The following is a 12,108-nucleotide window of genomic DNA, read 5'->3' on the forward strand; positions in this document are numbered from 1 at the left end:
AAAAAGTACCACTATATATAAATACACACACATATATATACATACATAAAAGGAAAAAAAATACAAAAAATATTAATAAAAAAATATATATCGAGACTTTTTATTTGGGAAGGTTTAGGATCATATACGGGCTGACAGAATTTAAATATTTGAATGGAAAATTTATTTTTTCTATAAATAATACTTTAATGGTAAAAATATGTTCCCCGCTTATAACTTCTAGGCTTAAAGAATGTCTGTTTACGAAAATATTAAAGAAACATTATATTTTATTACATCATTTCCTTATGGCCTCCTAATGTACAATTCCCATACCAATTATACCATTCTCTATATATCGAAGAGGAACGTCTATATAATGCGGAGGAGGTTAGTCGTAAAGGGAAATACAGACTTCATAAATTACATTAATAACTCCCAAATTAATTAATAGAAGTCGGAATAATACAACGGGCCGGTCAATTAAGGCAACTAAATGTCCTTCCCAAGTAAATAATAATTGAGGCAACGGAATTTTATTTTGAAAAATTTATTTTCCATAATATTTTCGAAATTGAAATAAAAATTATATTTAATTTAGGAACTATGGGTCATCTTTGAACGTCTCTTATTTTCTCTCTGCGTTCTTGTCATAAGGGATAGAGGTGTATAGTTCATAAACGAATTAGTTCTAGCTAGTGAAAATATTGATATAATCCAACAATTCGAGATATGTGATAATTTTCAGAAATTTACCAGATATAGTCGACCAAAGTATTCAATTTGCATACTTCATCTAATACAGATAATAATATTGGTATGGGAAAAATTACAAGAAAATCAAACATTTATATCTAATTTTATTCGAAATCATAAATTCCACATTAATTTCAAATTTTTTGTTGAGAGAAATATTTAGACATAGCAAGTTGTAAAGAATCGCTGACTTGTTCCGCAAGGTAACACAGATAAAACTATTGCAAATGTTGACCCTTTATTGGGGAGGTACCAGAAGGAGTGGACCGATATATCCCATCTTCACAGCAGATTTTGCGTTAGTAGAAATAATGGGATGTATGAAATGAGAAGAGAACCGGATGCTTATTTCGGATTTTATATAAATTTTGGTTATTAAAAACATTAACCCTTTTGTGGGAGAAATACCAGAAGGAATGTTCTGATCTATACCAACTTTATAACAGATCTTGTGTTGATAGAAATATTGAGATGTGGCAAGTCTGAATGGAATCGAATGTTTTATTAGCTACCTGGATATTCAAAATATTGACCCTTTATGGGGGAGATACTTGATGAAGTGGACCGATATTTTCCATTTTCGCACCTGACCTAGCACTTATGCAAATATTATGATTTGCGTTGTTGGAGCAAAGTCGGATTGTCCTTTCTCTTTCTGTGTAGTAAAATATTTTTTTGGACCTTTTGTGGGGAATGTACCCGAAAGAGCAGACCGATATTGCCCATCTCCGAACTTGATCTAAATTTGATAATGGTATTAAAATGTACCATCGGATACTCCCTTTCAGAGTTATAGTCTGAATGAAATCGGATGTTAATTTCGAGCTTCATGGATATACAAAATATTGAATATTATATGGGAGAGTTGCCAGAAGGAGTGGACCGATATACTCCATGTTAGCACCAGTCCTTGGTTTAATAAAAATATTTGGATGCGTGAAATTCGAAGACTATCGGACTCTTACATCACATTTAATAAGAGTTATAATTATTCAAAATTTTGACCCTTTGTGGTAAAGTACTGATAAAGTATTTGATAAAATAGACAGATATTGTCCAATTTCACACCTGATCTCGCACTGATGCATATATTAGGATTTGTTAATTTCGCGTTCGGATCGAATGTTAAATTGGCGTTTTATTAGCTACCTGGATATTCAAAATGTTGACCCTTTATGGGGGAGATACTTGATGAAGTGGACCGATATTTTCCATTTTCGCACCTGACCTAGCACTAACGCAAGTATTATGATTTGCGATGTTATAGCAAAATCGGATTATCCTTTCTCTTTATGTGCAGTAAAATGTTTTTTTGAAAATTTTGAGTTTTTGAAGGGGAGTTTCCAGAAGTTTGATAATAGTATTACGATGTACCAAGTTTGGTTCAAATAGGATAATCCCTTCTAGAGTTATCGTGCGTACCTATTAGACAGACAGACGGACGGACTAGATTGACTCCAAATGTTTTGAAATGTCCTTTAATTCGTGATCAGCAAAGATTCTATGTCTATTAAGCCATGTTTGTCCGTCTGTGAAATCACTCTTAGGAGTGACCACTCTTGGATGGCGAGTGTTGAGTGCGATGGTCTGCGGTCAAAATGTTTGCGTGCCAAAGGCTTTAATACACCTTCCAGAATATTTTCCCGATAATATTCGGCATTTATTCTGATGATTAATAAGAGGGGAGAGCGATCATCGGCTGTTATGGCGGCCCACACCATCACCATGGCCGGCGCTTGAGTTCTGGTAGCCAACCGAAGGTGCACATTTCAGCTGATCTCTTTGGCAAGTAAACACGATCATTTTGTTTGTTTACAAACTGCTAAACAACGAATGTTTTCTCATCGGAGAAAACCAATTCGACAGTTCACCACTTTTGGCCAAGCGAAGCAACTCTTTAACTCTTTGGAGTCTATTTTCTTTCTTCTGCGGTGTAAGTTCTTGCACTTTTTGGAATTTCAATGACTTTACCCCGAGCTCATTTTTCAATATTTGCCGAATGGAATATTGCGATATGTTCAGCTCACGAGCCATTTTTCGGCCACTGTGACGCGGGTTTCGATCAAGTCGATTCTACTTTTCGAACCATTTTTGCTGATGTTGCTGTTTTTTTCCGTCCACTTCCTTGACGTTGGGCTGCGCTACCAGTATCACGGTAACGGTTGATGGTATGAGACAAAAAGATTTATTCACATTTAAATGCTGGAGTGCTCTAACGACAGCTACTTGTGGTTGTCCAGCCAAATATAAAGAAATCACACTATCACGCTTGAATTCCATCACGATTAACTTTTTTTCTGGAAAATTCTCACCAAAACGCTTTTGTGAGCTTGTAAGCAATATAATGAGCTATCACCGGAAAAATTTTAACAGCTGTCGGACGAGTGGCTTAGAAATGACAGCAGTCTGAAGTTGGTTGCAGTTTTTTCATCTTACCCTGTACTTATTAAGTTTCATCTGACTTAACTTTGCTTGGCTTAACAGTTTTGTCGGCTTTATATGATGTTTCGCATAAACATTGATTATCAGTCGAACATAAAATTGTGAAGAAATAATAAATCGGAACTATATTCCAATATAAATATATTTTTAATTTTAAAAGAATTAGTCCTTGAATCCTTTCTTGAAAACAGGCTATAATTTAAAATAGAGGTTTTTAAGTTATCAATTTTATTAAATAATTATTTGTCAATTCTATGTGGCCATGTGGACGAATCTTGAAGAGAAGACTTCCAATATTTCTTTCCGTTGTTTTTTAATATTTTTGGATATTATTCCTTGATGTACTATTTATTTTAAAGCTTAACTTTATAATCATCGCTAGATTTAAAAGTCATACAAAAGTTATTTCATCGCGTTTTATTGTTTTTTTAGTGGTCTGATCAAATATTTATGATTTGATGTTTCATTCAAAAACTCCAATTTTAGAAAATGCAAAACCATCACCCCCTCCCCACCACATCTTCCCACGGTGGCAATTGAGTTAAAATAATGAAAGTTATTTAAATTCAAATAAATTGAAAACCTGGGAGGCTGTGAATGGAAGAGGGCGCGTGCCGCTTATAGAATTACCAACTAATTTCATATTTATGAGGCTTCGACTTTTGCTGTCGCCCTTTTGCCTCATTGGCGGGTGGGTGAGTGAGCTGTTGGTCGGTTGGAATGATGTGCGTGCCAGTGTTCGATGACAATATTTTGTTTAGCAGCGTGACCCACAAGTTGCTCGAGAAGATAACCAATTTCCAAACAACTCCCCATGCTGCAGCATGCTCAGCAAATTGGTTCTAATCTCTGACCAAGAAACCACGCCTGGGAAGTGGTAATCAACGGCGGAACGTCATCGTCAAATGGCACACCAAGTGCTACTTTACACTCACTCACCCACTAGCCGATATTGATGGTATCTGGCGAACGGCCGTGACACGTGTCCCAGCGGTGATAATAGAAAACACGACGCACTGAAACCCAAGTAGAGCCAAGGAAGGACAAAGAAGCCGTCATTTAGTGAAGATTTAAAAGTGTGCGTATGTTCATCACCGCTCCCGTCCCCGTTCGCCTTTGTGCAAATATCTATAAAACATAAAAACAACAACAACTTTATTTATCCGCTTTTCTCCAGTCACAATCGCATCTAGTTGCGGTCTATTTGGACTGACTGGCTGGCCGGCTGGCGGGCTGTCGGTTTGATGGTTAGTTGGCTGCTGTTTGTGGCATCCAAGGGCCAATTAAATGGCCATAAATGGAACGACGTGCAGTTATGGCAGGTATTAATTATGAGAATCCTTTAGGAATTAGTTTCCGATATCCTTTGTTTATTTGTCAGCCATTCATCGAAATGTTTATCTATTAATCAAGGAAGAGAGCGAGCGAGCAATCGAAAACAAAAAACACGAGGATACAAATTGAAAGGCATTTAGTTGTGATGTCCATAAGTCCGATGTTAATTAAGGAAATTTCTTCATTAATCTGGATGGGAGGAGGGAAGGGGGTGAAGTGATAAAATCTGTCACGTGATTATAATGAATATTTATTTTGAATTCAATTTAAATGATGTATAAATTATATGATGAATTATACTGGCGTCTACTGGAAATGATTTGAAAGTGAAAACGAAGATGTTGAAGATGTGATCTATAAGATAAGATAAGATCTACATTAAAGGTATATAATAGCTAGCTAACAAAAGATACTATATCGCTGGTCTTCGTTGAGCCCGCCGAGCATTATTGGTACACCTTATCATAATGTGCTTATATCACGTACTGGGCCACAAATTCGAAATTGTAGGGGTTTAATCAGTATTGGGTTTTAATGTTGTACTTGGTTTTGGAATTGCCCCAATAATCCCCCAGTCACTGGTATTATTAATATCTTAGTCAAAATTCGCAGTAAAACTCAAACATGGCACTGCCATATTGCTGATGCAAATTATTTCATTCGATAAGATTTACTGAAAGGTGGCACTGAATTTGGACGTAATTGGCTGTAGTTAAGATCGTGTGAACTGAGAAAGAAGATGGATTGTAAATTTTATTCATTAATTTTTAAGAAATCGTTTAATATTTTCATAGCATACAGCATCAATTCCATTTCAGATTTTCCCCAGAATAGGAGTTTATTCCCAAGTCGGCTCTGGAGAAAAGCTATTTCTTCTCTGCAGACTTGTTGGAAATATACCCACATTGGATCAGTTTAATATCCCACTTATAAGGCACAGCAGCATTAGTTTTTTTAATTAAAGGTTTATCTTTGAGAATTTGGGTTAAAAAATGACCGGTTTAAATTACGAATCGTATGGATCTAATAATGAAAAATGAGTCCTTATCTAAATCGATGTCCAAAAAAAATAATTATTTTTTGTGGATGAAGATATTATCAGCTATATAGCTAAAGACACTGCAAAAAAGGGGGTTCATCAAATAAGGGGTTTTAGACCATATGTCTCTTTGGACAAAATTCGTTTCGGTACATTTGGTGTCGATGGAGGGGTGTCCGTCCGTCCGTCCGTCTGACTGTCTGGTGAGCAGGATAAATGTCGAAGGAAGTATGACATCGCAATGTCATTATCAAACTTAGATCGAGTTCCGAGATGGGTAATATCGGTCCATTCCTTCTTTTACTGCATAGAAAGAGAAAGGATAAATTTTTCCCCAACTTTGCAAATCCTTTTGTTTGCTAGGTCAGGTGCGAAAATGGGTAATATCGACCCACACAATCAAGTACCAAACAAAGGTTGAAAATTTGAATAATTATAACTCTTTTAAAATGTGATGTAAGAGTCCGGTCGACTTTAAATTACACACATCACAAAATTTTTGTTTACCCAAGGTCTGGTATGAAAATGGTACCTCCCCCATGAAGGGTCAAAATTTTGAATATCCATGAAACTCATAAAACGCGAAATTAACGTCCGATTCCATTCAGACATGACACATCTCAATATTTCTATCAATACAAAATCTGATATAAAGAAGGTAGAGCTTGGACCATTCCTTCTGGTCTCACAACGGGTCAACATTTGGAAGAATAAAACTATAATAAAATCTGAAATAAGCATCCGGTTCTTTTCATATTTCACACATCCAATTTTTTCTACTAATACAAGATCTACTGTGAAGATGGAATATATCGCTCCACACCTTCTGGTACCTCCCTCACAAAGGGTAAACATTTTGAAGCTCAAAAAAGCGAAATTAGCATCCGATTTCATTCAGATTTGGAAAATCTTAACGTTTCCATTAACACAAAATCTGTTAAAGATTGTAGAGGTAGAGATCGGACAATTTCTTCTGGTAGGTAGCTATTTTCTAATATAATTAAATTATATTAGAAAATAGCCACCTAAAGTTAAATAATTTTTCCATTTTTGTGTTGCAAAAACATGGAAATTAAATAAGCACAAGCTAACTGTCATAGCAATCTGCACTTTAAGATTTTCAAAATACTAATGCTTCGAATGCAAATTCATCACTATATTAAATTTATGTTACTCTAATTTGAAATTGCATACAATTTTCGAAAAATAATAAAAGTTACTTTTAATTAGGTTTTTTTAATTTATAAAAATTTTAAATTACTTAATGTCGTGTTTTTGCCTGTAGTCGGCACCTCCAAAGTAGCCAGAAATGCCTTTCGATTTTATTCATGTAAATCTTACAAAAATGACCAGACTACGTCGGCGGCCGGCACCACCTTCCGAAATTTGGCGTGAAGACTTCTCATAGTCGTCATACATATATTTTTAAAGAAAAAAATGGATTTTTAATCAAATTAAAAATAATCTGTACAACACAGACAAATTAAATAATAAAGTAAATTAATTGAGTCTGAATAAACTAACTTGGTTAAAGTAATATTGTAAAAAGATTGAAGTGGAAAAGATTTTAAAAGTGCCGACCTCCAGTACACTTGCCCTATTTAAGTTTTATTACAAATATGAAGTAACCTTAGTTAAATATTACATATTAATACAATTAGAATCTAAAATATATTCTGCTAACTATAGGTATTTATAGTATGTCATTTCTTGTTTCACAAAACCATTGGAATTAAATTTAATTTTTGATATTTTTTGTTTTTTATTTATTTCTTTACTTTTTTCTTTGGTTATATAAAAGTATGAACTCCTAATTATATTTTATTGTTGTATTTCTTGATTGGCTCGCTTGGCGTTCGTGTTTCCCGTCAATTCAAACAAATTGACAAAAATGAAATGATAATGATGTTTGTGCGTAAGCAAATACATTATGGCAACGCACAATATCAACGCCGATGTTGGCAACGAAGCAGAGGGGGCATTGTTTTAGTCTCTCTTATAACCAAACGCAGTGGGAATAGTTACTCACGAATGAATTTTATCGATATATATATAGTTATCGATTTATCCAGTAGAGCGCAATGGACATGCAAAAACAATATATTTGTCTCGCTCTCTTCTTTATGTTTTTATATCTCTCCTGCTGTTGTCTCTTTTACCGCAATCAACTGAAAAGAGGCGTTGTTTTCTCTCAACAGCATTTTGGCGCCATTGCTGTTGGAACAAAGCAAAAGACAACCCATCTCACTTGCCGACGACCATTGAAACAGAGACACAGTGAGCAACAACAGCAACAGCAAAATACAGTGTAGACAATTTGCGGGCACACATACAAAGACACAAAATAACGTTTCGTTTATATTTGCGAGTGTTAGAACAACCAACAGAAACCTTTCCTTTAGTGCTAACAAAACTCTCTGATGACTGACTCTCAACCGAAAGAATCGAGGATAAAGCGTTGTGGGTGGGTGCTCACCACTCTGTTGGCTGCCTTCAATGGAAATGAGAATTTCGAGACTGCGAATACGAATGAGAACGTTGGATATTGGAACTCATTGAGATTGCCAATGGGATTGAGCATCCTTGTTTCGCTTGCTTGCATGTTGGTCTGTTTGTATGTCGTTATTTCGGTATCCCCATTTGAACAGCCATACACACACATTTAAGCAAGTAGAAAATATGTATGCATCCATGTTCGTTTATTCATTTCTTCCGTTCGTTTTCGTCCTTCTCATCCGTTGTACATTCATTTCTGTGTTGTATGAACGTTCGTACGTACGTATGGCTGTAACACAATGAGTGAGCACACTTATTAACTGGTCCGTCGCAGCCAGTCATCTATTGTTTGTTGGTATTTGTACCTAGTTGTTGTTTTTGTTTTTTCTTTTTGTAACAAGCATTCTTCAGTCGAGTACATAAGCCACCATCGTCGTCGTCGTCATCATCATCAGCATTGTTATCGAAAAGATTGTTGTCCGTTGTCGTTGATGTTGTTGCCCGCCTGCCTCCCTGGTTGTTATTGTCGTTGTCGTCCCCATTGCTTGGCAGGCTGCTATGTGATGTTGATGGCAAAGGATGTGGACTTGTTATGGAAGTGGATAGCAAGATATGTTCGAAGGAAGGATGTGGTGGCCGGGTAGTGGCACTGATGTCTTTGATAAATATTGCACTCCTTTTGCCCCTTTCTCATTTACCCCAACACACATATACTCACAAGCATATACCTAGCTAGCTACATGTACAAATATTTGGGGCGTCTCACATCAAGAAATTGGCTTTATATTCTCCCACCCCTTTTTCTTTCCCTTCTTCACCGGTATCTACTCTTACTCCTCCATATCTTTTCCGTCTTCCTTTTAATACAGTTGTTGGCCAAAAAAGAAGAAAAACGAATTAAATTTTCCAAATGTTCAAGTTATTTACAGTTTTATTCGTTTTTAGACCTCAAAAAGTCCTCCAGTCTTTATCAAGCCATCACAACAACAACAACAAATTGGAATGAAAATTAGATTCTCATCTTTTGAATTTGTTGCAATGGCTGACATAGTTGATGATGAGCATGTTGTTGCTGTTGCCTTTTGAAACAAGCATCGACTAACTTTGTGTGAGAGTGTGTGTGCATGTGTTTGAATTTCATTTTGGCCCTTTAAAGAGCCGAACCGAATTAAATCAAATTAAATTATTTTAATGATCTCCATTGAAATGAAAACTTATTTAATTCACCGATAATTACAAAACATCATTTCGTTTTAGGTAAAATATTCGTTCATTGCTGGCATTGGGTTTAGATGAAATGTAATTGCATTAGAATATCACTGAAGCATTTATTTAATTTAAGTTCGAAATTAAAGGCACTCGTAAAATTGGGTGTTTAGGAAAATAGTACCTGATTTTGAGAGCCTGTTACACGTTATAAGGAATTATCGTAGATTGCTATAGTTTCGAATCGGAGCCATAATTTTACAAAAATGTAACTGGATTCTTTGTTGAGTTTTGGTAGAATTAAAATGTTGTTTTACTATTGAACTAGGAAGGTTTTACGAAACACTAGCAAGTGTCTGCTTGTTCATTTACATATTTTCCAAAAAGAAAAAACTCATTTTTTTTCAATAAAAAAAATAATTTTTAACTTTTTGTAATATTTTCTTTTAAGTCAAATAAAATCATTCAATAAAAGAAGTAATCGATACCCTTTTTAGAATAGTCAGTACTATTTGAAACGTCAATAAGCATTCCTCCATTCGCTCGATACGAATTTATACCTTTTTTTTTTGTACACATTCAGAGAAATATTCAAAAATATATATCAATATTTGTATGCTCCCAACTACATGGCTACAGACGGTATATATCATTTGATACGTCTAAAATGTATCTCATCGAAATACCGGTGTTAGACCAAATCCGTTTCAGGACATTTTTGGCGTCGATCCAGAGGTGCCTGTCTGGCTGGGAGTATCCGATTTAATCCAAATTTGGCACTTCATAATATTATTGTCAAACTTAGATCGAGTTCGAAGATGAACAATATCGGTCCATCCCTTCTGTTACCTTCCCCACAAAGGATCACAATTTTCAATACTTATATCAAAAATTTGCGAAACAAGTCTGCGATTCTATCCAAACTTGGTATATATAAATATTTCTCTTAACTAGAGACCTGATGTATAAATGGAATAATTCTGCCCACTCTTCTGGCACTTTAAAATTGGAAATAAATGTTCGATTTTATTTAAGTTTTCATATCCTAATATTTTTATCAATATTAGAAGAAGTAGAATATCTGGTACCTCACTTCAATTTAAACATTTTCAAAAAATTATCGAATATCCCATATAAAGTGTCTATTGCAATCACGCTATATTTCGAAAGAATTAAGTTCTTAAATACTTCGGTACTTAGAGTTTGTAACGGGTTTTACCTCCTTTAACGGAGCTTCGTGTTTTTATAGGTCCACCTCTTCTTATATACCTCTAAAAGCAGCACCTCCCCATATTCGGTATTTTAGGAATTCCTCTATTCCCCATATATCGTATCGATGTTCGGTATTTTAACAATTTAGATCAAATTTTTAACAGAATTCGTAAAAATTCGCTTTTTCTTATAAACTCATGATTCTGAGCTTCCCGATGTTTGGTATTCTGATGATTTTTCAGGGGAATCTTTTAAAATTTATGACGAATTGGACCAATATTGTTCATTTTCGCACCTGACGCAGCACTGACACAAATATTTGGACTTGCAAGATTTGCACAAAATTGGATGATACTTTCTTGTTCTTTACGGTAAGTTATTTTCTGTGAATATGTTGACCTTTTGTGGGGAGATGTACTAGAAGAAGTGGACCGATCGATTTAGTCGGATATTCCCTTCAAGAGTTATTGTGGGGACCTGCATACCAGACAGACGGATGCCCCTAGATCGACGGATTTGGCCTAGGGTCTAAAATCGTTATTTCGATTAGGTCCTTTTTGGCCGGATTAAATGGTACATATCCTCTGTAGTCATATGACTGAGTGTATAAATATCACCTAATCGATTTTTAGGCAAAAAATTAAAATTTTAGACAGATCTTTACTTTTTTATGCCGCTGTAGAGAGTAGGATCGAGTAAAATCCATTTTGGGGTTAATGAAAAATTCTTGGCGGGAAAGTATGTAATATGATTGATTATGTTTATGTAGTTACTATAAAAGGTTCCACCTCTTCTTCGTTTTCAAGGTAGTGACAGTGGTCATTGTATTGAAATACAGTATGTGATAATATTATTCGACCAGATTCCGTCGCCTCTCCATACACAGTCATCAACCCAATCCAAGTTTGCTTCATTGTTGAGGCTATGGATTTCATGCTCATTTAAGCTTGACCCTGTATGGTGCCAGAATCCTTTTTGATGACTTAGAAGCTTTTCAAACTACTTCTATCTCCAACCCTGAAAGGGGGCTTCTTTTTATTGTAAACACGTTATCCAACTTGTCCTTGTTTACTCTCCACTGAAAAATCAGAAATGGCTTAAGTATAGTTCTCATATATACAAAACATTAACAGACAATTAAAATCGAATTTTTTTGTCATAGGCTGCCCATTACGAACTTCAAATGCGAAATTTCTTACAATTACGGTGAATAATGTCGCTTAAATCATCAAAATACGGATTATCGGGTGGTGCCGTCATATAGAGGCTATACGAAAATGTGGACCTGCAAACGAATGTTTTTGCCATAAGTTCTAGTACCCATTAAGAACTTTCAATACGAAAGTTGAAACGATTCCGGTGAATAATGCCGTCAAAATACCGACTATCTGTAGGTACCGCTATAAGGGGGCTATACGAAGACGTGGACCTGCATATAAAAATTGTTGTCGTAGGATATAGTATCTGTTACAAACTTCAAATACGAAATTCGAAATAGTTCCGTTAAATAATGTTGCTAAGATCATAAAAATACCGAATATCGGGAGGTACCGTTATATGGGGGCTATACGAAGATCTGAACCTGCATACAAAAATTTTTGCCATAGGCTGTAGTACCCATTGGTATCTTCCAGTACGAAATT

General features: G+C 35.3%; 1 long non-coding RNA gene across 1 annotated transcript in view; it reads right to left on the bottom strand.

Annotated features, from left to right (window-relative positions):
- The window catches only part of LOC131802153 (uncharacterized), a 152,357-nt gene that overhangs the window by 108,596 nt on the left and 31,653 nt on the right, over nt 1-12,108 (bottom strand). The gene's annotated exons all lie outside the window — the stretch shown is intronic.

Source organism: Musca domestica, unplaced genomic scaffold (assembly GCF_030504385.1).
Source record: "Musca domestica strain aabys unplaced genomic scaffold, Musca_domestica.polishedcontigs.V.1.1 2, whole genome shotgun sequence".
NCBI classification, from domain to species: Eukaryota; Metazoa; Arthropoda; class Insecta; order Diptera; family Muscidae; genus Musca; species Musca domestica.